The sequence below is a fragment of the Harpia harpyja genome, chromosome 7 (assembly GCF_026419915.1).
Source record: "Harpia harpyja isolate bHarHar1 chromosome 7, bHarHar1 primary haplotype, whole genome shotgun sequence".
In the NCBI taxonomy this organism is placed as follows: domain Eukaryota; kingdom Metazoa; phylum Chordata; class Aves; order Accipitriformes; family Accipitridae; genus Harpia; species Harpia harpyja.
Genome location: NC_068946.1, coordinates 52805328 through 52827736, shown reverse-complemented (window position 1 = coordinate 52827736; position 22409 = coordinate 52805328). Strand labels below are relative to the sequence as shown.

The 22409-nt window shown below is 39.4% G+C and overlaps 1 protein-coding gene across 3 annotated transcripts in view; it reads right to left on the bottom strand.

Annotated features, from left to right (window-relative positions):
* Positions 1-22409, bottom strand: part of ARHGAP15 (Rho GTPase activating protein 15) — a 331196-nt gene that overhangs the window by 78404 nt on the left and 230383 nt on the right. The window lies entirely within an intron of this gene.

Sequence of the window (22409 nt, the reverse complement as noted above, 5' to 3'; positions counted from 1 at the left end):
CACATCCGAGAAAGTCATGTCCCCTCAAACGCCCACATCTCATCCCTTCTTCTCTCCTCCAACTTCTTCCTTCACCCCACAAAGCCCGTACCGAGGTTCATCCCCCATAGCTCACCCTTTCCCAGCCAGCCTGCTCTCCCAGAACTGTCACGCTATATAATATCGAGGCGCTGCAGCCACAAATTTCCACGTCTCATTCAAGAAGCTTTCCAACCGCTCCCTTTTCCTAGAAAACTGCTGTGCAGCTGTGTGGGCAATGAGCCTGCCGGGGCGGCGGTGGGTGAGAGCACCAGCAGGTAGGGAGCACAAAGCCAAGGTGCCAGTGAGCTTCCTCATCGTTTAGAAGAGCTCTTCATCATATTTTACATTTCCAGATCTGAAATCGAGGCCAGGCACCTCAGAAGTAGTTGGGTTTTTAACTTTCTTTAAGCATCTGCTAGAAGTCAGTCACTTCAACATTTGCAAATATCTTTGTTCTTCCAGATGGGTAAATTGCTTCTAATACAAAATAACTTCTATTCGGAAGCGGCTGTGATTGCTCATACAAACTTAGATTGATGGTCATTTTTTTATAATCCTGGTGCAGTAGCTTTTCCTTTAGGAACACGTGCATTTCGCTGCTGGAGAAGCAGTGGCAGACAGTAATCGCTCCGGAGCTGGAGCCAATAGAGTTTATTATATTGAAAGAATCATACAGTCGTTATAACCAAAATAACACCCAAATACTGGCACTAAGCTACACTTCATTTTACTGTTGCATCAGTAACATTTTAAATTACTTTAGTAATCTATCTCAGACATTTTACAGCAAAGTTATTATTGTCTCTAAAAATCTTTGGGGATTTTAACCTATATTATGGAATTCAAGGAAACGTTGTTAATCAGCTCGCAAAAAATGCACCAGCAGAACCTGGGGGTCAGCTAATTTGCGCTTAAACTCCTACATTTGCACGTGCAAAACTGGATAATTATGCTCCTAGTTGCCCATTCATGTGTACAGATGGGTGCACCCACACATTTTTGTGGGATAATTTTTGGAAGCCTATAGAAAATATGGTCTTTAAAGATTTTAATAAGGTTGGCAAAACATACTTTCTTTGCATAAAATTATGTAGTTCCCAAGTCTAAAATTACTTTGATTTAAAAAATGAAAATTGGCAAGGGATTAATCCATAATATGGTCTAATTACTTTTTTTCTTAAAAATTAAATGGTCAAGATCTTAACTCAGAATAGTGGTTACTGTTCATGAACTGAAACTAAGAAATAGAACTGAATAAGGAATTTTATTAGGTGTCTAAATATGTATTTAGCTAATAGAATCCTCTTACCTTTGGCTGAATAACAGGTATAATAATTATGAAAGCATATTTAATTTATACATCTGAAGCATAAAGCTCTACTAATTATATTTTTATGAGATTGAAATGCAAACTGGCCAAAGCTTGGAAATAAAAAGTAGAACTGACTTGCTGTCATTAACTTGCAAAAACACATACATTCATAAACACACATGCTCAAACAAATAAAGGGAGAGAAATACAGACAGACAGACACAGAGGATGTTGAAAGCAGATAATTAGCACATATTTTGGCCCTTACAGATGGTCTTGTCGGCTTTTATTTAACCTTTGCATTGTTTAAAATGCTGAAAGTTTAATTCATATTTATCAACAACATTCAAAGGGTATTTGCCAGTTTGTAACGTATAGGGCTTGCTAAACATTGCTCAATAAACAGATCAGGTTTTCAGTGGGGATTGAATTTTCCCTGTCATGTTCAGTGGGAAAAAACAATATAAAAGCAAAGATACTTCTTTTTGCTCTCTGATATTTTATTACTTCTTTGTTTGCAGAGGTTACTTCTATCAGTAAGTAAATATCACTGTGAATTTCTCTTTGTCCTTCATCAATCAAAACCAGTCAATTATAAGACTAGTGCAACTAGATCAAAACTCCAGGCTGTGTAGTCATATTACCACTCATATTATTACTAAAAGCGCATCTATATTCCAAACTGGGATACCATAACCCCTTTGTCATTTTCCAATAAAAAAGACCATACCAAATAGGCAGAGCACACCGTAATTAGCAGCTGGCAGAGAAAGCTGTAAATCTGTATGAGTTCTGAACGATTTGCTTACATTGTTGCTTTGTTGACAAATGATGCTGTACATGTTAATGTTCCTGAAATGTCCCCATTGCACCTGACGTGCCAATAAATGCCAGCCAGCTGTATGAATTATGGAAATAAGATTTTTGTTTATGAAGGTATCCCAGACATTTATTTTACTGCATGCCTCTTGACAGATTTAATGTCTGGAGTTACATTGAGAAGATATTTGCTACCTGACATAATGGATAATGGAAACTTTAAAGGCTTTTTTTAATGATGAGACTAATATATTTTTTTAATTTTACCTTGTGGCTACACATTTACTCTCGATATAAAGCTTGCATATTTTAAATGAAATGATACTAAATTGTTCCTAATGTACAATGAGTTGGATGAAACCAGTGCTGCAGTGTATGAGAAAACAGAGGAAAAGTATCTCTGAGAGCTACTAAAGCAAGAACGCTACATGCAAGTTTACCTATTTTCTCTTAGTTTATTTTATCATCTCCTGTGCACACTTATTAGTGTATCATTAGTGTACAAAGGTAGCTGCTAAGACTTAGGCATTTCAAAGTATGATAAAAATCTTTTAACAAACAGATGTATTTGTAGCAGGCTCCATAAAACATTCATTTAATATGCTAAGGCAAGACACAGAGAACACAGAAACATGTACATCTACCAACTATATTTAACTGGATTCAGAACCAAAAAGTCCATCACTGAACTCTGAACATTTAAAAAACAAGGTGTATGTTCTTAAGAAAGACACGCACGCAAAAAAATCCCTTTAAGTATCAGAAACAGGAAAACTCTTATTCCAACCCTGCTTTTAGCAAGCATCCTTATTCTGGCCGAGGAAAACGATCTCAGGCATCCCGTCTCTGAAACAAAAACTCTGATAAGGCTCGTCTCGAGACAGGTTTCCTCCAAAGCACACGCCGTTTCTGCCGAGCTCGCCGCAGAGGGCACCCCAAAATTCTCCCAGCGCCGGAGCGGGTGGGCAGCAGGTGCTGGCTCCCGGGAATCCCAGCACCGCGTTTTCCCTACCCTGCAAGCGGGGAACCTGATTCCCGCTCCAAAGTGGAAAAATTTAGCCTGGCAGAAGAGCCTGTACTACGCAAGCTCTTCAATTCTTCCTCTATTAGCACATGTTAGTGTATTGTCAAGAGGAACAATAGCAACCCCACAAACTATTTATTCCATCAAGAACAATTTATTGTCTTTTGTAAGTTCGTTTCCAGCTTCTGAAGCTCAAGAGAGGAAAATCTGCTGGTTCTTTAAAACTTCAGATGTTAGGGACTATTTGTAGTCATCATATAAATGGGGGTGGTAACCAAATTAACCAAATTCATTTTGTAACCACAAATCATTCCTATTAAAATACTCCCTTCTCACCCCACCTCAAAAGAAGAATAAGAATAATAAGAAAAAAGGAGTCCAGATGGTTAAAATTATTTTTAAGCAAATATTTAGTGGTTACAGTTGAATTCTTCTGGCACACATTCTCCACTACAAAAATGACACCCCACATTCACTGTGTTAACCATTTTCCAATGTGCCAGCCAAATGAATGCCTCAGAGAACACACACACACACACATTATGGAAGCATTATCAGCAATGCTATAGTTAAGGCTCCTTTGCAATTTGGCCATGAAGGAAGGCTATTTTACACTATGCGGTAGAATTTCGTCTCCAGGTGTAACATGCAACTCCTCAACAGACAACTGAGTTTTCTAAAGCGTTCTCTTTCTTGAAGTAGAACTATTTTTCAGCAAATTTCTTTATTGCTGCTGTCACTGGAAACTCTGGGAAGTGGGGCGGAATGGGGGAAAGGCTTGTAACTATACATTCACAGTAACTGCCATCTCCATATTTTGCACAGTTTCGAAACGTTCCACTAAAACACAAAAAGTGCATTCCTTCGTTTCCCATAACCTAATTTAGCCTGTACAAGAAGCAGCCCAAGGAACTCCCTTTGTTGCTCTGACAGTCGCTTTAATTCTCCTGTGTTTTTTCTCGGGCTCGTTCACACATTGACCCACACTACTTGGCATGCACCGAGATTATATCCTTGCGTTTTCAACAGATTTAACAACCACCACCACTGCAGGCATGCCCCTCTGTGCAGGCAGTTCACGCCGCAGAGCAGACTGGTGGTGGGAGGCTGATGGGTAGAAGCAAGAGTACTGGCACCAGTATGGGGCTGGCTGCGGTGATGGATGGCCAGGAAAGGTGTCCCCCTGTACAGTTCCCGCAAACTGGTTGCTCCAGTCTGGCATCCCAGGAGGCTTGCCAGATGGAGAAACCTTCTCCGCAGCAGAACTGCAAGCTGTGCTTCTCGGGAAACTCAAGGCTGTAACCCTTTCCCTCTTCCTCCACATACCCTGTTGCTTCCAGATTTCTTTCGATGCCTACATATAAACAACCGAGACGAAATCTTATTTCTCTGAGACACACAAACTTAACTTGCTTCTAAATCCTTTTTCCGGCAAATTAACCCCAGATAACTCAACACTTTATGGATAGCTTTGGGAATAGAAGTTAATTCATTCTAGGTCAGAGCTAAAACCGTGCATGTGATTCACTCGAAATGGATGCATGTATTGTGGTTGCTCACATTTTTTAAGCAGAAGTCTGTTGTGAGGTTGCAGTGCTTGGATATCATGATGTTTGCTTGGTCAGACTTAGGAGCTCTTTCGTGCAGACGTTAAGGTTGGTTATCTAGTGAACTTCTTTATCTACAGTGGATGAGACACTGCTAGTAAAAATTCTGATAGAAACAGCAATTTAAAGTTAACAAAGGTTTATTTTGGTAGAGGTTAAGGTCTGAATTATATATGTTTGTTAAACGAAAGGAAATACACGTCTCTCTCTCTATATATATGTATGTGCATATGCACACCTGTTTTACATTGGTGTAACTTCTCTGATCTCAGCTTTTTACATCAGGATACCGAAAGGTAAATCTGACCCATACCATAGAGTCTCCAAAGGGCTAACTCTCATTATTTTTGTTATAAATGCCTATATTTTTCTCAGTGGAAGATTAAAGCTAATGTATAGCAGAAGAGCAATGTAAGGAATCCCACGGTAAGTCTCCGTCCTCCTTTCGGTACCTACGCAGTGGGTAGCACAGGAACTCAGGCTCCACTATCCATTTTCTCTTTCACGTGCATGGAATTCATTGAAAGTAATGGGAAGGAAATTACAGTAGTCTCACAGGTCTCTAACAAGAGATCACTGTATGGAAAAATGTGACTTGTCAAGAGCTACTTTCTTTGTATTGTTTCATGAGAAAATATACCATAAAGAATAGCTGAAACCTAAAAGCTTTGCATTCCTTTTCCAGTATTAAATCAAACCAGATATTGGTAAAAGGTGCAATTTTATTGGAGACGTACCAAAATGGTGATAATATTCCTACTGACTGAGGCCAGTGGTTGGCGTAAAACACATACTCCGTTTCCAGTAAATTATTCCATAAATATTTGCATTTTCACTCTGCAGTTCACCGTTCAAGTAATCTGTTTACAACCAAGAAAATAAACACACAAATATCAAATAAACAAAGGAAAGAGATCTAATTAAAGGCTAAATTTACTCACTTTGGGGGAGCGATTACTCTCAAGTATTCCTGCTCTTCCCTCATATAGGTAGAAATCCACTACCAAGGAAGAAGAATACCTCAATCAAGCCAGGCTAACTCGTATTTGTGCGTGAACAAAACAACGTAGGCGATCTGCAAACTTTCACACGTGTGTTCGTCCCTGCAGAACGGAGGTTTTTGAGGAGCAGAGCAAACTGCTCCAGACCTTGCGGTGGTGAACATAAAGCAAAGCAAACCCCCCGTCACAGTGGAGGACTGCCGCTATTAAACGCCCCGTTAAATGGCAAGGGGGAATGGAAGGAGCCACCAGGTCCAGGCTTTGGTCGTGTTGCACTTTATGATTGAAAAGAAAACCCCAGGAAGATGTCTGCCTCTGTGCAAGGCGGGTTTGCAGGCAGCCTCCAGCACGGGCACCGCTCTGCCATTATCTTGTTATAGAAAACATTACCTGCCTCGCTCCCTATTACTTATGTTCTGTGCTGAAGAGTGGCACGTTGATTAATTACTACTCTAAAGTGCTTATAAAGCATCAGTCCAAGGCAGGTTTACTAGGTTGGGGCCTCTCATGATTTATTGACTAAGGAGAAAAAGCAAAGGCCATTTGTGAAGGAGCATTTTCTTCTGGGGGGGAAAAAAAAAAAATGTAATTTAAATTACCCATCCTCTGCTCCCCCAAATTAAAATGTCTGACCCTGAAGAGTAAAGCCAAAGACTTTCTTCCTCTGAAACTTATGCAAAAAAAATAAACAGCAACAAAATTTTACTCCACTTCTCTTTAAAGAACACCTGGCAAATGTTAAGAGAAGAAACAACCTGAATCAACTGGTAAGATAGGTCTGAAAAGTTTTCTTTTGCTAATATAGGGAGCTGATCAGAAAACTTTAAAATAATTAGAGCATTTCTGCACTAATACTTTTTGCTTTTTCAACATTGTTATTGGAAAGGCGGAAGAAAAGCAAAGCACAAACACACTCACACGCACACACACGAGGCAGATCCCCAGGAAGGATTCATTTGGTTTTGGTTTGTCTCTGTTACTATTTTGCCTTTTTTTTTTTTTTTTTTTTTTTACCAGTAGTAAACTGGCACTTTGGGTTTACTGCGCTTCACTTACTAAAGCCTTTTAATAGTATATAGCGCAGGAATGTGAGAGAAAAAGATTCCCATATGACAGAGATCCTTTGATATTGTTACTTCAACCAAAACTTTGAAATACAGTAGCTGGTTTTGTGTGTAGCATATGACAATTTTCCCCCCAGTCTTATAAACTTTGATTTACTTAACTGCTGTCACTGATGTGATACACAGAGAAAGAAAGCATGAAGAGATTGAGAGAGAGAAATAGCTAATGTGTTAGTCTATTTGATGGCACAGGATTATATGGTACAATAATTAGTTCAGTCTGTATAAGAAGTCTACAAAAAATATTGGCATCAAAGAAAGAAAAGAAGATGATAATGTCAAATACTTCCAATAATTTTATCATAATTTTGATACAGTATTATGCAGGTTTACTAACAAAATTTTTTTCTGTGTAGTAGCTAAAGTTATATTAAACATGAGAGAAAAAGGAGATAGAACTCTGTTCTTGCAGATAGCAACGTGACAACTTCCACTGGATTCGGTGCGACCTTGCACCTGAGGAGCTCACACTCATTACCACATATTCTGCAATAACCTAGCATAATACCATGCTAGCATTACTTTACAACATCATGCTGAATGGTAGCACTACGATTCCACGAAGCAGTGTGATTAAAGGTGGCTATCTTTCTTCTGGACTAACGTAGTATGTGGTCGATAAGCTTTAAAAAAAAAAAAAAAAAAAATCTCTTGTAGTGAACACACTTTTTCTACTGCTTGTACCTGGCAAGAAAACGTACCACCTCCATCTCAGCAGAGCTTTAAAGTGTGAGGGCCTCAAAGATGCCCTTAGAAATTGCAAGTGGGATTGTTAACTTCATTAGAAGAAATGAAGATTTCTCCTGGGGAGAGCAAAGGTGATTTGGGGATTTCCTCCCTGCTCCACTGCCGACAGCCTGTACGGTCCCAACTGCTCATTTGTGATCATCTCCAAAGCAGATTGAGGGGAGCTCTGGAAGCAGCCTGGAGAAGGATACCAAACACGTACAGGCGGGATGCACATCCCCTACCCGTGAGCGCGTTGTCCTGCGCCAGACACTACCACGCACCCCAAATTTGAAGGGGAATATAGCATTTGCAGGTCTACCACGTGCATGAGGAGGTATTGGTGCCACAAAGCTGAAGAAGGGGAGGATTTCCTCCAGAACCTGCTGAGATGCCTTGTCCTTCGCTTGCATGCTCTGCTCAGGGAAAAAGAATTGCCTCTTACCTCTCTATGGTGTAGTTTACCTATATGTAAAATGAAGACAGTGCTTGCCCTCAAGGGGTATAGAGAAGCTTAATTAAAAATTAAAGAGATTCTTATCCTTAATCAGACTTCTCTCACTTCCTAAGTACATGGGAAATCCTTCAGTCCAGGAACAAACTTGACACCATGGCCAATGAATCAGCTTCCTTACCATTTTGCCTTTGGGAATTATTTTCCTTGGGAATAGATATTTATGAAGCTATTAAAAAAAAGCCCAAGCCAAACAAAACCCCAAATCCCCACATTTCTATCGCTGCCGATGTTTCTCCTTCATATTAAACGTTTCCTGCGATTTTATTTTATCAGGTATCCCGCCTTTGGGAATTGGTTCCATATTTTGTCTAAACCCACAGAATATGGCAGACTGCAAAGCGCTCACATAATTCTAGTACAGGGATAAGGACATGTGTGACAGAAGATGTGATAGGTGTGTGAGAGCTGTGAGATGCACGTGGGGCAGTCCTCCTTCATCCCATCCCATCTCATCTCTCAGCCCCAACCCCTTCTCTCTGCAGATACAGCAGTTTGGGAGAGAACGCACCCCATCACCATCACTGTGAGTTTAGTCTCATGCCACAAAGAACTAAGCACTGCTCTTGCCAGATGTTGGACAAGTTTGGTGACATCCAGCGCCTTCTGTATGTACAAGGACTTTAACATGATTTGAGAAGCTCAGAAATATTAAGGTAGCATTCAGGAGCACAGAGGATCACATCTGTTTTAAAGCCAGTGGGTTATTTTTAAATGGGAGTTGGTAAAGACAGGCAAGAGAGTTTTAAGAAAGTAAAATCTCAATGATTTCACTGAAATATTATCTATTTGTGGAATAAATAGATGCGGAGCCAAATAATTCTGAAGTATCTAAATTCCACCTTCCCTCTCCCACTCGCAGAATCTGCTTTAAAGCAAAAATGCCAAATTAATACAAGAATGATAGTTCTCATGGTATCTCCTGCCAGGCTAAGAAGGTACAGAGAATATACTGAGAAAGTCTGTTCTTAGGAAATGTTAAGTCCAGTTTTGAAAGTTATTCAGGGTCCACAAAATTAAGAGACATATCCAAAGTTTTGGTATCTGACTTGAATAAAATTTGAACTCTGGCCCTCAGAGAGTAAATCAGCAGTGTGCTTGTGAAATGTGAGTTTTCTCCTCCTAAGCAAAGCCTATCAGTGGATCAAGCAGAGGCAGAAGAGGTTTCAAATATAGCACACTCCTTTTTACCGATGGGTACTCTTGGATCCAGCTTCTTCTGCTCTAGCACCCTCCTGTTGGGAGGAGATCCGAGGCTGGTGCTTGAAGTCAAATGAATTTAGGCCAAGTTTATTCATTTTCCAAACCGTGATCTCCGCAATGCCCTTGCATTCCCATTCCTCCTGTCCCACCATTCCTCTTGGGTTTTGGCTCTTCCCCAGCTCTGCCTCCCCCACCTCTCCCGGGGTGCTCCCGGACACGAGCCCTGGCTCTGCGATGGCTTCCCCAGTGAGACCTGGCTGGCAGGACTGAAATACAAGCTTAGCACAGGAATGTCCTAACCGTTTCGCTCTTCAGAAGCACCAGAGCTGGGATTATTTACAAAAACTCCTGGGTGCGCCCTTGCCCTGCTCCGCTCCTCTTCCTCCCCGGCTTCGTGATGTACCTGGCCAGGCAGCGCCTTTCTGCTCCCCCCCCCCCAAAAAAATGATTTTCCGATATCTAATGATGGCAAGTCCCTCCAGAAACACCCTTTCCAGCCCCAGCCCGTCTTATTTTCTTCCTGTGCTCCACCACCACCACGTTTGCCTGTTGCCCTCCCGGTTCCCATGTAGGCTCTATTGTTCCTCAGGAAGGGGACGGTTAATCAGGAGACAATTACATTTAACAGTCTCGGGCAGTTGTTTGGATGGTTTCAGCACAGTGATCGACAAGATGCTGCCTTCGGTGCTCAACGCCTGTTAAAAACGCTCTTGCCCAGCCCTACCCGCTCATTTTGACTTGCCCGGCTGCACTTCATTGTCCCCTGAATTGCACCTACACAACCGAGGCTGCGTTATAAACTGGGTCACTGAACTGATCTAGGTTAAAAATATCCCAGATATTCTTTAATGAAGTGTCAACAACTATTCTCAGGCTGAAGAGCGACTGGAATACCTCCTAATAATCTTGCTTACATATGCAAAAAGTATGCCCTAATCTAAAATGTATTTATAATATAAAATGGAGTTCAACATTTGACCTGAGCGTATCCCACTCTGCCACACAGACAAAGGAAATAAAAATGTGTTGCTGTAATTTCCTTGACAGCAAAAAACCAAAACAAACAAGAAACCTCACACATATATGTCTAGGCCAATATATATGATAATGTGAAACAATGAGTTAGATTTTTCATGGCCATGTTGAAACTCATCTTGTTAGTTCTAAAAGTGCAGCACATAAATGTGATTTTTTTAATGTCAAAATCTAAATAAATAAATACTTCCTTAAAACTTCATTGATTAAAACTTTTACTGACTTTCTATAGAGTTTGCAATAAGAAGGCTGCACAGCCAGGGCTATGATTATTCTTCTTAGGAAAAATAGCATAATGATGATTATTATTGTTTTTATTGGTGGTGGTAGTTTAATACTTTTATTATTATTATTATTATTAATAGTAGTAGTATCACCATCTGGATTATTACAACCACAGTAGTGACAAGATGCCCTAATAAGATCCATGCCCCATTGTGTCAGGCATTATAAAAGCACATAGTGAGAGTGAGAAAAAGTTTACAATCTAAGCAATTAAGGCAGACAAAAGGTGCAGCGAGAAACAGAGGCACAAAGAGATGAACTGACACAAGAGCCCATGGAGAGAGGCAACGTTAAGCCTCAGATATCCGGAGTTAGCAACTATTTAAACACAGACTTGTTTGTCTATGCAAATATATATATATATATATGTATTAATGCCTATCACATTATCCAGCTTGAGAGTGTATACCAGGATTAAAAGGAAAAAAGGAAAAACAATGATTTTGTGTTTTGTTTTGGTTTCTTTTTTCCTTAGGTAAAAGATATCTTAATCAAAACTGGATAGACTAAAAGAGGTACAGCACAGAGCAAACATGAGGTTGAGCTTTGCTGGGGACTAACTTCGGTCAAAGCAATGCTCAAACCAGAAGCCATTAAAAGAAAAAAAAAAAAAATTCAGAGAATAACTGTTTGTAGGATCTGATCATGATTCCAACAAGCAATGGCAATGTACTTCCTATTGGGATATGGACAGCAAATAAGAAACTTGGTGGTATTCCAGCTGATGAAGACTCTGGTTAAAAGAAAGCAGACTGTGCATTTTCTAGCACAGAGAAATTTCTTTCAGCTCTTACAACCAATCATTACGTATCCGAGTTCAGAAAGCCTCTCTCATATTTTGCATATCTGATAACAATGAGTTAACTATGAAACAAAAAGGAATATTAACATATTTTTTTAATTTTTCTTGTACTTTGATTTTTATTCGTATTCTAGTTTAAATACTTCATATACTTGGCATTATGTACTTTCTCTTACATTTACTTTTTAAGGTGCCTAACAAATGCTGTTTTATTGGTGGGGCTGCTATAATTAATTTTTTTAAATGAAAATATTTTTGGATTTGTTCATGTTTAACTAGGCCAGATATTTCAGCCTCATTTACAGATGTGAACATGCCCAAAATATTTCAGCAGCTTAAGCCCTTTTTCCGTGTTGCATTTAAACAGTCAGTTTTCGAGAGCTGCTTTTTGTCTCAAAGTTATTTTAAGTCTCATCTTGTCATTAAGTTACACTATGAGTAATCTAGAGTTCAGGTTCACACATGACAGTTAATAATTTTAAATTCTAGAACAGAAAAATTCAAAATTAAGCTTTACATTACCTAGCAAAAAAACCCAGTTATTTTTTTAATCGATGGAAAATAACTTGGTCCAAAGTGGAACTGTGAGTTTTTTAGCAAATAAGTTCTTGCTATAGCGTTCAGCTCAAATTCATAAAAACAAATACACTAAATGACATTTAGCTGCAAAAATCACATTTCTGTAAAGATAAACTAAGCTCTGCACAGCCATTGCTACCAAACGTTGTTTATCCGAGCTTTAAATTCTACTCCCAAATTTGAATAGACTGCAGAGCTAGCAGTGTTGCTGAGGAGCAATATCAAAATATGTGCCTCCTGGGTCTAAAACCCACAAGTTATTTTAGCTTCTGCTAAGAATTGAGGGATTTTTTAAAAAGTTGAGTACAGTAAGTAAATAAATAAATACATTATCTACCTTCATGCCCTTTCTTTTCCTGAAAGCAAACAGCGTCCATCATTTGTAACTTGACTTTCCATAAAAGTAACAGTTCATAAAAATCTGTGAAACTACTACCGGGAACAAACAAATTAAACAATGACAATGTAATAAAATAAAACTGCTGCTATACTCCTATAGTAGAAGAATTGCTTCTTCGCTGGGATTAATACATCTTGCAGAAAACAATTTTAAATAATGTGTAACATATGGATTCGGTTTTTATTATTCTTCTAAAAGAAGACAATTATATTTATGTGATAAACTGTTCAGTCTTAGTAGCATAATGTTTATATTACTGGCCACTTAAATAGTCTTTGGCATAGTTTTATAAGGAACAGAAGCCTCCAGATCTTTTGAAATCCATCTTACAAAGTAAGTCCTGTCTGTTACTGGAATGCAATGGTTTTACATAGTTTTCTTGCTGGAAAAAAAACGTACTGCAGGTAATCTCGTTGTTAAACTGCATGCATGAAAAACTTTCTGATGTTTTAGCTACAGTTCATACGGCATTTTAGGGCTTTCTACCGAAAAGTATGAAAGCCTTATGGCTGTCGAGAAACAGGAGAAAAAAAAAGCAACTTTCAATTTTAACTTTTTGGAAATGACTGGTGATGATACGCTGCTTTCTATAGGAAACCTTTTCAAGGTGTTTTTCTTAATCTCCTCACTTTTATAAGCAGCTAGTTCCTACGCTCTCTTATTTTGCTGGGAGATTACATTTAAGAAAAGAGTGAGTTTCGGGTAGTTTTCAAGGAGCTGCTTTTGTCCCCATTATATTCCAGATAATTTTCAAAGGGATTACATAGAAACCATAGAAGTATTTATCTCAATATCTTCTAGTGCTTCTGAGTCGAAACTGCATGCATTTCAAAAGGCAATAGGAATGTGCTACCAAATAAATATTTTCTGTTGCTGTTGTGTACATAGATTTTTATTGTAAGCATTGCCGGCAGCAGCCTTTCTGCCTTGCTGGGATCCTGCTATCCTGTGTGTCATTCAGATAACAAGATCATTTGGAAAAATTATGCAGGGTGAGCAAATATATTTATCTAGGTTTATCGTAAAAGAAAGAGAGGAAAAAGAAATAATAATATCAGTTTGGGGAATGATACTGTCTTCATTTTTCACTCCTGAAGTACAAGTTTAGTATTTTCAATTCTCCGCTTCTCGATTGCTTTAAAAGTTGGGGTTGTTAACAAAAGATAAAGTGAAGGGTATGTCAATTTAAAGAGTGTAACCTAATGGAAGGGAAATCTGCATATTCAGTTAATTTGGGATTTATTATCCCAGTAACTAGACTTGCAACTGTTCTAAAATCGTTTTGACTGAAGACTTGAGAACAGTACGAGTGGATGGCTACCCCCACCCCCATTCTTAAAAGAAAACCTGTGCCTGCTGCTTCCAATTTAGTGCAATCATGCCTCTTACTGGCCAATACAAGATGCAGCATTAGCTGTCACATGCAAATGAGTATTCATGGAGACTTTGAAATGTTCAATAAAGAATAAAGACAAGCATTCTGTGAATAATTGTTTTCTTTTATAAAACTGGATCCAAAAGGGAGTGCCATTTCACCCAGAGTCTATAGCCTTTCTATGGTTACAATCTGCTGTTGAAGCCAGATATTAGAAATGAAGTGTGGATAAATGGAGGACTCCAGTTTCCCGTGCTGTCAATCTTTCACAGTACTACATTTGCTTAACAAGAAATAATCCAACACATGTTTGTGTTTCTTGCTATCTTGCTTTCTCTTCCAACTGGGACTTTTAAATGCATAGGGATGTATAATAAAGTTGTCCACCTTATATTAGCTTTTTTCATACAAAACCCAACCTAAATTCTTTGTTTTCAATAGCACAGATACACAAAATTACATAGCAGTACGAGCTTCACTGCAAACCTAAAGTCTTCCAAAGCTCTCTGATATCACTTACCAGGATGAGAGAGAAAGAATAGCTCAGATTTTTAGGGCCTATTTAGATGCAGGGTGGGAAAAAAACCCCAGCAAGCTGTATGCAGATACACGCGCACATTTGCAGAGCTGTGAATAGCCAAGCTGAGTTCCAACGCACACACCTATTCACCGCGACTGCAGCCAGAAAGTCTGTTAGAGAGCAAACAGCCATCGACTCGTATTTATATTAAATCATGGCATGACGTGGCCCTGTCTTCTGCTGGCAGAACCCCAAATGCTTAGCCCAGTAGTGGGAAGAAAGTAAGCAGCTGCCTGAACTGCAGCACCTTTGCAGGGAACTGGAAGAGATGAAATGCAGGAAGCCCTTCGAATAAGTTCAGACTTGGCCGAGATGGGACCAGAGGTGGATAAAACTGATTAGCCAGAGGGAAGAACGAATGCTAAGGATAAACGCTGCCCCGTGCCGTGAGGAGGACTGCCCAGTGCGGGCAGGCGTGGAGGCTCAGCAGTGGGGAAACACCCCCTTGTAGGTAACTCAGTGCCTTGGATTATGTTTAACCTGAAAACTAGAGGACTCCAGCTCAGTCAGAGCTTCTCAGCAGGCAGGACGTGGCCCTGCAGGAATCCCAGAAAGGCAATCGGAGGGCTGGGAGGCATTACATTTTTCCCTTAGTCTAACATAAATAATTCCTTGTTGCCCTGTTTACTACATACCTTTGCTCTTCAAGGGCAGTCTCTTGAAACACAGGCGCACACATGCAAACACACTGAAGAAATTAATCACCGACATTATCACTACAACCGACACAATTACTGCAAACAGAGGCATAAAACTGCAAGGGGGAATCTGAAGATGTTTCACTCCTGTAAGGAAGGATGCTCGCCTACAAGGGCTGAGCGCATTGACCAAAACCATCCCTTGACTGTCTGCTTGTTCCCGTGATCCACGGTGACAGAAAGACAGCCGGTTTGTAGCTTTTGGTCTGTATCGTGCCTCCTAAAGGAGCTGAAAGGAGGACGACCCTGGGGCTAGGGCGAAGGATTTGAAACAAGGAGATTTGGTTTGTATTCGTGAATCATCACAAACTTCCCTAGGCGTGTTACTCAGCTCCTCATTTTCCTACTTACCAAATATAGCTGGTAATATTCTGGTATCTCAGAGATGTTAGCACAAGCCCTTCAACATACATATCTGCTCATATATTATCTCGCTGTAGTCATTTTCAAAAGCGACTACAAAATACTCAGTGCAAACACATAGCTCCACGAGGCTTAGTCATGCAAAACACAATGCGTGGTGATGCATCCCTGCGACCACAGGAATGAAAACCAGGACCTCATTCACATGTAAAACGTACTTGCGGCTCCTCGAGGACTAGGTCCCTTTACTGTGTAGCCCCAGCACAGAGGAATTTAAAGCAGCTTATTCATGGATCTTTGCACCGCCATCCATCACACAGGTGGCCCTGCACTTGGAGATGCATCACAGGGGAGACCAGCATTTGAAGATCTAATTTGGCTTTGCATTATCCTGAGCCCAAAATCCACGTTTCAGAGGGCGACTGCAGCCTTATCTGCAGTCTCTGTACACAGTAGGGACTTGGCAAATGGAGTTTGGTGAAATGGCACGGCGCACTACATAGGAGACTGACTATAAATCAACAGATTTTGGCTCTGCTCCTGGCCCTGTCACTGATTTACCATGGAAACTTGGGCAAATCTTTTACTCTCCCTATCCTTCATTTTCCGTACCCATAATGTAAAGATAATGATGCTGCTTTGCAAGCTCTTTTGAGATCTCGAGATGTTAAGTGCTAAGTGCATTTTATTAACATTAATAGCACCCAACCGAGAGGATGCTGTATAGCACTAGCCTGGCTGTCCCCAGAAAACAGATTGGTGTGGGGAAAGTGTGCATTCGTTAAGCAGCTTAGACATTGCTCATTCCCACAATACTTGCGCAACACACGGGAACAAGATCTGACCTACTAAAACAAAAGAAAAAAAACGCCATAAGGAGAAAATTTCTAATGTGACCTGTCATCTTATTTCTAGCCCAGGAAAACTTGGGGATTTGCTAAAGATTATCAGTGTTTCTGTGTGTGGTTATTATACTCGGCCACAACCACAGTGCTCACAACTTGTGGTGGAGACCAATTCCATTAGTAGGCATTAATCACCATTTTATACACTCCGGTTCAGCTATCACTGAAAAGACATTCAGTAGATGCACTAAGTTATATCTTATCACACTTTATATGTGACTCAATTTCAAAACAAGTTAATTGTCCTGAATTATATTTCAGCTCTTCTATTTACAGGACTGCAGTATATTACAACGTATATTTTTAAAGTGCCATCCAACATGCTTTGTTATTTTACACTTCAGTTTTCAATGTTTCTTCTCAAATATGTATCACAACATACACAGTAGAAAGAGTTATGAAAATTTTATTATTAATGCATGTTTTTTCCTCTGCTGGAGATAGAAGAACTTTGTTGTGCATGTTATAAAATGTTAAATATTAGAATTATTTAAAGTTAATAGGATGCCAAAGAAAATGACTAATAATACATTATACAATTAGATGCCTTTCATATTAGTGAATCCATTAACAAAATAAAATACATTCAAACAGAAGAGTTCTGATTTGCAATTTTTAGCAAGGATTGCCCATGTGTAAAGCTAAATTATTTATTCTTTTTTTTTTTTTAAAAAACTGCTGGATACATCAGTTTGCAATTATTTGCATTATGTTTGAATGCTTTATCATGTGGCTCTGATTCAAAAATACGTATCTCCAAGTTGCTTTAGCATCTTCATTTGTGCAAAGCATTAAACGTGGGAAAAACAAAAGCAAGTCTCATTCACCGCATTCAGCAGGACAGCTGATGATACCACAGGCCCTCGATATTGCTTTTTCAGCTGTTTTGGGTGTCCGTTTGTTATCACTTTTTAGCCCAGGTGTCCTAATGTAGTTCACACCTCTACTTTGCCCTCCCAAGTGTACTCTTTTTTTCTAGATAGGATCAATTCCATCCTATCCCACCCATACAGACCTCAAGTCCGGCATCACGCCGCTTTACCTGAAATTATTCAGGTGCTACAGCATACTGGTTTTCTGAGCACTGGCTACTACTTATTTTGAAACTAGTTATCCTGTCTCCTCAGCTGATGTCCACATTAACCTTGTACAAAACACTGAGCAAGCAGCTAACTTTTCTTACAGTAAGAAATAGCTTTTAGCACCAAAGTGATACAATCTTCTCGCCATTTTTCTCCTGTATTTTCCTTTTCCTTTTGCATCGATGGTCTGTGTCTAGAAAGGCATCAGACACCAGCTAAAGAAAGTTCCACCAAGAGCAAGTAATCTCCTCCTCCTCACATCCATCTTCTCTTCACTGCTGCTATCTACTTAATTAAGTCGTTCTCAATCTTCTGTATCATAAGCACATAATGTTGGTTGATGGAAATGTGTTTTGAAATTCCTGTTTGTTTGTTTTTTAATTATCTGATTACACCGGGGGAAAAAAGAAAAAAAAAAAAAAAAAAAAAAGGAGATCTCTCTTTGGTACACTACAATAAGTAAAAATCCAACAATAGCACTTTATCTTTTTCTCCTTCAAGAGATTTTTTTTTTCACCTTCTAGCAGTCTACCCAGTCCAGTCTTTACTGTTCGTGGGATTTAAAGGTGTGATGAACCCAGTTGCAGCCAACTCTAGTAACGTCATTTTAAAACTGGTTTCAAGTTAAAGATGCCTCTTATTATAAGCTTTACTCAGCTTGTGAGAGGTGAGGAATGCTATGCTTAGTGTCTGCTGAGGTTTATATCAGGATTTTGGCATAACCTAACTCGGGGCTACTGTCATCCCAAAATACCTCCTGCCCATACGTGTCCCAATATCAGCCCAGGGTGCAACTCATGGATGAGCCAAGTCTCCCACGTTATGTCAGCTGGTAATAGGGAAAACAAGAGTGTGCAACAGCGACACAGAAAAGGATTATAAACTAGCAGATTTGGCTGCATCTTGGACACTGCTTATGAAGTAGAAGGGCAAAAATGTTATAAAATATTTGTTCCGTTATGTTCAATTCTCCACACCCTGATTATTTCAAAAGTTTACCATAGTCATGTTGTATAAATAATAACAGTAGTTATATGAAGAAGGGACAATGCGTTGAAATTAGAACCATGGATTCATAGGTTGATTTCAAAAAGCATCATTCTCACAACTCACCCTGAGGTGTTTGTCCACACGGAGGGTTTTGATTAGGCTCAGATTATTACTGTAGCGTTGGGAAACAGGACCTTTGATCTCAAGAGATCTGAACAATCCCTGTTACTTTTACTGACAACAGGCACGCTACAGACTGAATAGTGTTAACATTCAGATGAGAGCTGAAAACTCAAGTGAGAGCTATGCTACGTTCTCACTTTTAAGACTCTGGTACCATGCATAACTTTGAAATTAAAATACAGTGTGACTACCTCTCTAAGTGTTGAAATTAATATGTTTAATAATCCCTACAATAATAAATCTAAAGTGCAAATTAAGACTTGCAAGTGAAGGAGAAAGGAATGTCTCTTTCTTAATATTTTTGTATGTAGTATGTATGTGTTCAGGACAGTGGGATACGACACTTTTCTATGTCAGGAATTTTAAAGCTCCTTTTTTAAAAAAAAAAATTGTTTTTCCCATTAAATATATATGCAATATTTTTTTATACACATATCTATGATGGGATTTTATTTTTTTAAAGGGAAAAAAACCAATGTTGTAGTCAAGAAAAATGATTAATTTGCCTAAAGATAGGCATCTAATGCTTCTTAAATGCTCTAGGACATTTCACCTGGCTTCTAGCACTCTATTTCCAAGGGCACACCTCCCCTGTATACCCTCTGCTAGACCCGCCAGCCTTGCGAGAGTCACTCTGATACTCAGCATCCTCTCAAGTGGTACTAAATACCAATGATTAGGTAACTGAATCAAGCCCAAAATGCCAATTCAAAGAATGTATTAAGGGAAGATGCTTTCCAGGACTGTGATCATTTGCTCATGCACAAAATTTCACTGATTTTTTTTACACAATAATACTTTTTTTTAAAAGAAAAGGAAAAAAAGAGAGAGACAAAAAAGGCAAGAGTATTCAATTCTATATGCATTAAAAATGATGGTTTGAGTGACTTGAAATTTTTTTAAGAACACTGCTTTATTTTTAGCAGTAATATATTTCTAAGAAAGATTGTATCCACAAATGAGTCAATAAAAGAGCATAGGTTTCCTCATAAAAGCAAAAGTTTCCAATTATCACAGAAGATGTATAGATTTTCTCCTTCTTTTTTTTCTCCTAGACTTTTTTTCGTTTGAATGTTTTTCAGTTTGACCCCCAGTGATGTCCCAGTTTGGCCCCCAGCACTCTTACCTCCCGCTAAAATAACCAATGGAGTTCAACAGTTAAACGCATTACCAAAGTCTCCCCCAACCAAAATCACTCACTGCTCGCAACAGTTGCATCTACCACAGCATTTATGGTTTTCCCAGTTCTCAATATACAGAAGACCACAAATACCATGACAAAGCCTAATTCCGTGGTGTGGTAACTTCTCATCCCATGCCACCCTGCATAATATTATGTAATGTACATCCACATATAACATCACCCTTCTTGTTGCAGACCCTATTGCAAGTTCATATTTGTCAGCTAGTATTACATACAAACCACGGAAATACAGATACTGACCACAGGGCAGAAAAACACCCCGAATATTAGGCCACACCATGATCTTGTAAGACATTGAGCATGACCAACTTTAAGTAAGAACTATGCAGCTTAGTTCTCCAGGGTATCCATCTCCTCGCAGCACGAGATCATCCCATGCAAAACAACTTTGGCACTTGGTTCGGCTTATCTATAAATAAGCCTGGCGATCCCCAGCTTCTGGAGATTATTCCATCATCCTAAAAATCACAGTTAGAAAATTTTCCTGTTAATACTTTTAACAAATGACTCGATAAATTATTTCCTTTCCTTGTTATTTTGGAGCTCTGCGGAGTGGTATTTCCTGTAGCGTTACTATCAGGACAACAAACCCAAACAAAGAGTCACCCATGACAACGATGAGCATCCCCAAAAAAAAAGGCAATGCCTTGCTACAGCGTGCAAAACTGCAGTCCTTCTCAGCGCCTAAATAACACTCCTCGAGGGGTTATCAAGAAGCTCTTCAACTTCTTGAAGTGTTACTAAGCAAAAAGCTATTGTAACGCAAATAGTGCTGTGGTTAGAAAAGAAATAAAAGGCGTGTCTTAAATGCTTGATCGTACAATACATGTCATAAAATCCATGGTATGTTTGTGGCTGACCACACTAACCTAGTTTACTGCCTCTTCTGCCCCATTCTACTGACTTATTCATCACACCATTGAAAAGAAAAACATAACAATTCCATTGGTAAGAGAAATTGTACAGTTTCTAGAGCTACAGACTGGGCAACTAAGACTTATAATTCTGATTATCTTTCTCTCTTTTTCCCCCACCCCGTCACACTGAAAACAAAATAAGTTCTATTGGAAAAACATTAATATTCTAGCTCAATCATCCCTTTTTTGTATACGATACACATTATTTACAAAATAATTCAAAGCATTGGTTGCAAAAATTAGTATTTCCATCAGGTTTCATCACCTGACTTATATTTACAAATCACTGTTTGGGGTACTGTACTTCCCCCCCTTCCCTTCTGGAAAGAGAAGGGTAAGATGTGAAAACCACACCTTCTTTTGAATGCAAAAAAAAAAAAAAAAAAAAAAATGTATCTTAAAATAGACATTCAGACACAGAGGAAAAAAGGGAAGAACCCACATCAGTAACATGCACATATTAATTGATTCACCAACTACTGTGGGCTCAATTAAAGTGTTCTGTTGTCAGAGTTTTAAAGCTTGGAAAAAAAAAATATTAAATTCTTGGCTACAGCTTGGCATATGCAGGTCTTAACCCAGAAACAAGCTGTTTTATAATTATTTCTGAAAATTGCTTCAGTCCATTTTATTTTCTGTGCTTGCCTGGGAAGTGTGAAAAAGAAAGAAAAAACTATTTTTGACTCAAGGCTTTCAAGACATTTTGGTTCTCAGCTAGCAAGTAACCCAGTTTGAGCCTGATATTTCCAACGTGAACTTTGGACCACTCTCACTGGTTTCTCAGCGGGACTGGTTACATGAATAACTGCTGGCAGAAGCGAGGAAGGCTTTGCTGTCTGGGCCATACTTGATCACACGGAGAACGTCACCAAGGCTGGAGGGTGGCTCTAAGGTTAGAACGTTCACGTGTTTCTAAGCATACTCAGGTATGCTTGAAAAATACAATCAATAACCTCCTAAAATGTCTAAAAAATGTATGAGGTGGCAGGATACAATAGGAAATCTCACTAATGCATGTGCACAAGAAATTAAGGACCCACAAACAAAAAGGAAAGTGACTGCAAGACAGAACCAATCCCCCCCCCCCTTTTTTTTTTTTCCTCTTTTGCCAGTGTTCCTTGGTGCAATTTTAAAATAAAACCCATGACGATCCTGTTGGACCTTCATGTTTGTAGCTGCTCTCTGGAAGTTGGCAGCTGACGGAGGACCTGCTCTTCTCTGCCCACAGAGCCTTTGTTAACGGCAGGAGCGGAGCTGCTGGTTGCCTTTGAAATGGATATACTGGGTCAATGGAAACACTCCGGTATTTTTGAATGGGGAGGTTTGTTGGGTTTGGTTTTTTTTTTTTTTTCTCTCATTTTTTCTTATTTTAAAGAAATAAAGCTGTGAAAAGGAGCTGCTTCTCTTTCTTTTTTTTTTCTTCCCCCCCGCCCCAGTTCCCTCCTCCCTTTTTTCCTCACCCCTCTTTTTTTCCTTCTAAATGCTTGCTTCAAAACCACCCAGCCCATTTGCGTTGACCCGACAGCTTCATTTCAAAGGCAGCTTCAGTCTTGTGTCTGCTCCACGGGCTCTGCCCGCCGAGGCAGAGCCAGCCGGGAAACCACTCTGGTTCCTGATAGCTGAGGCTCAGACATATGGTCCCAGCAAGCTCATATAATCA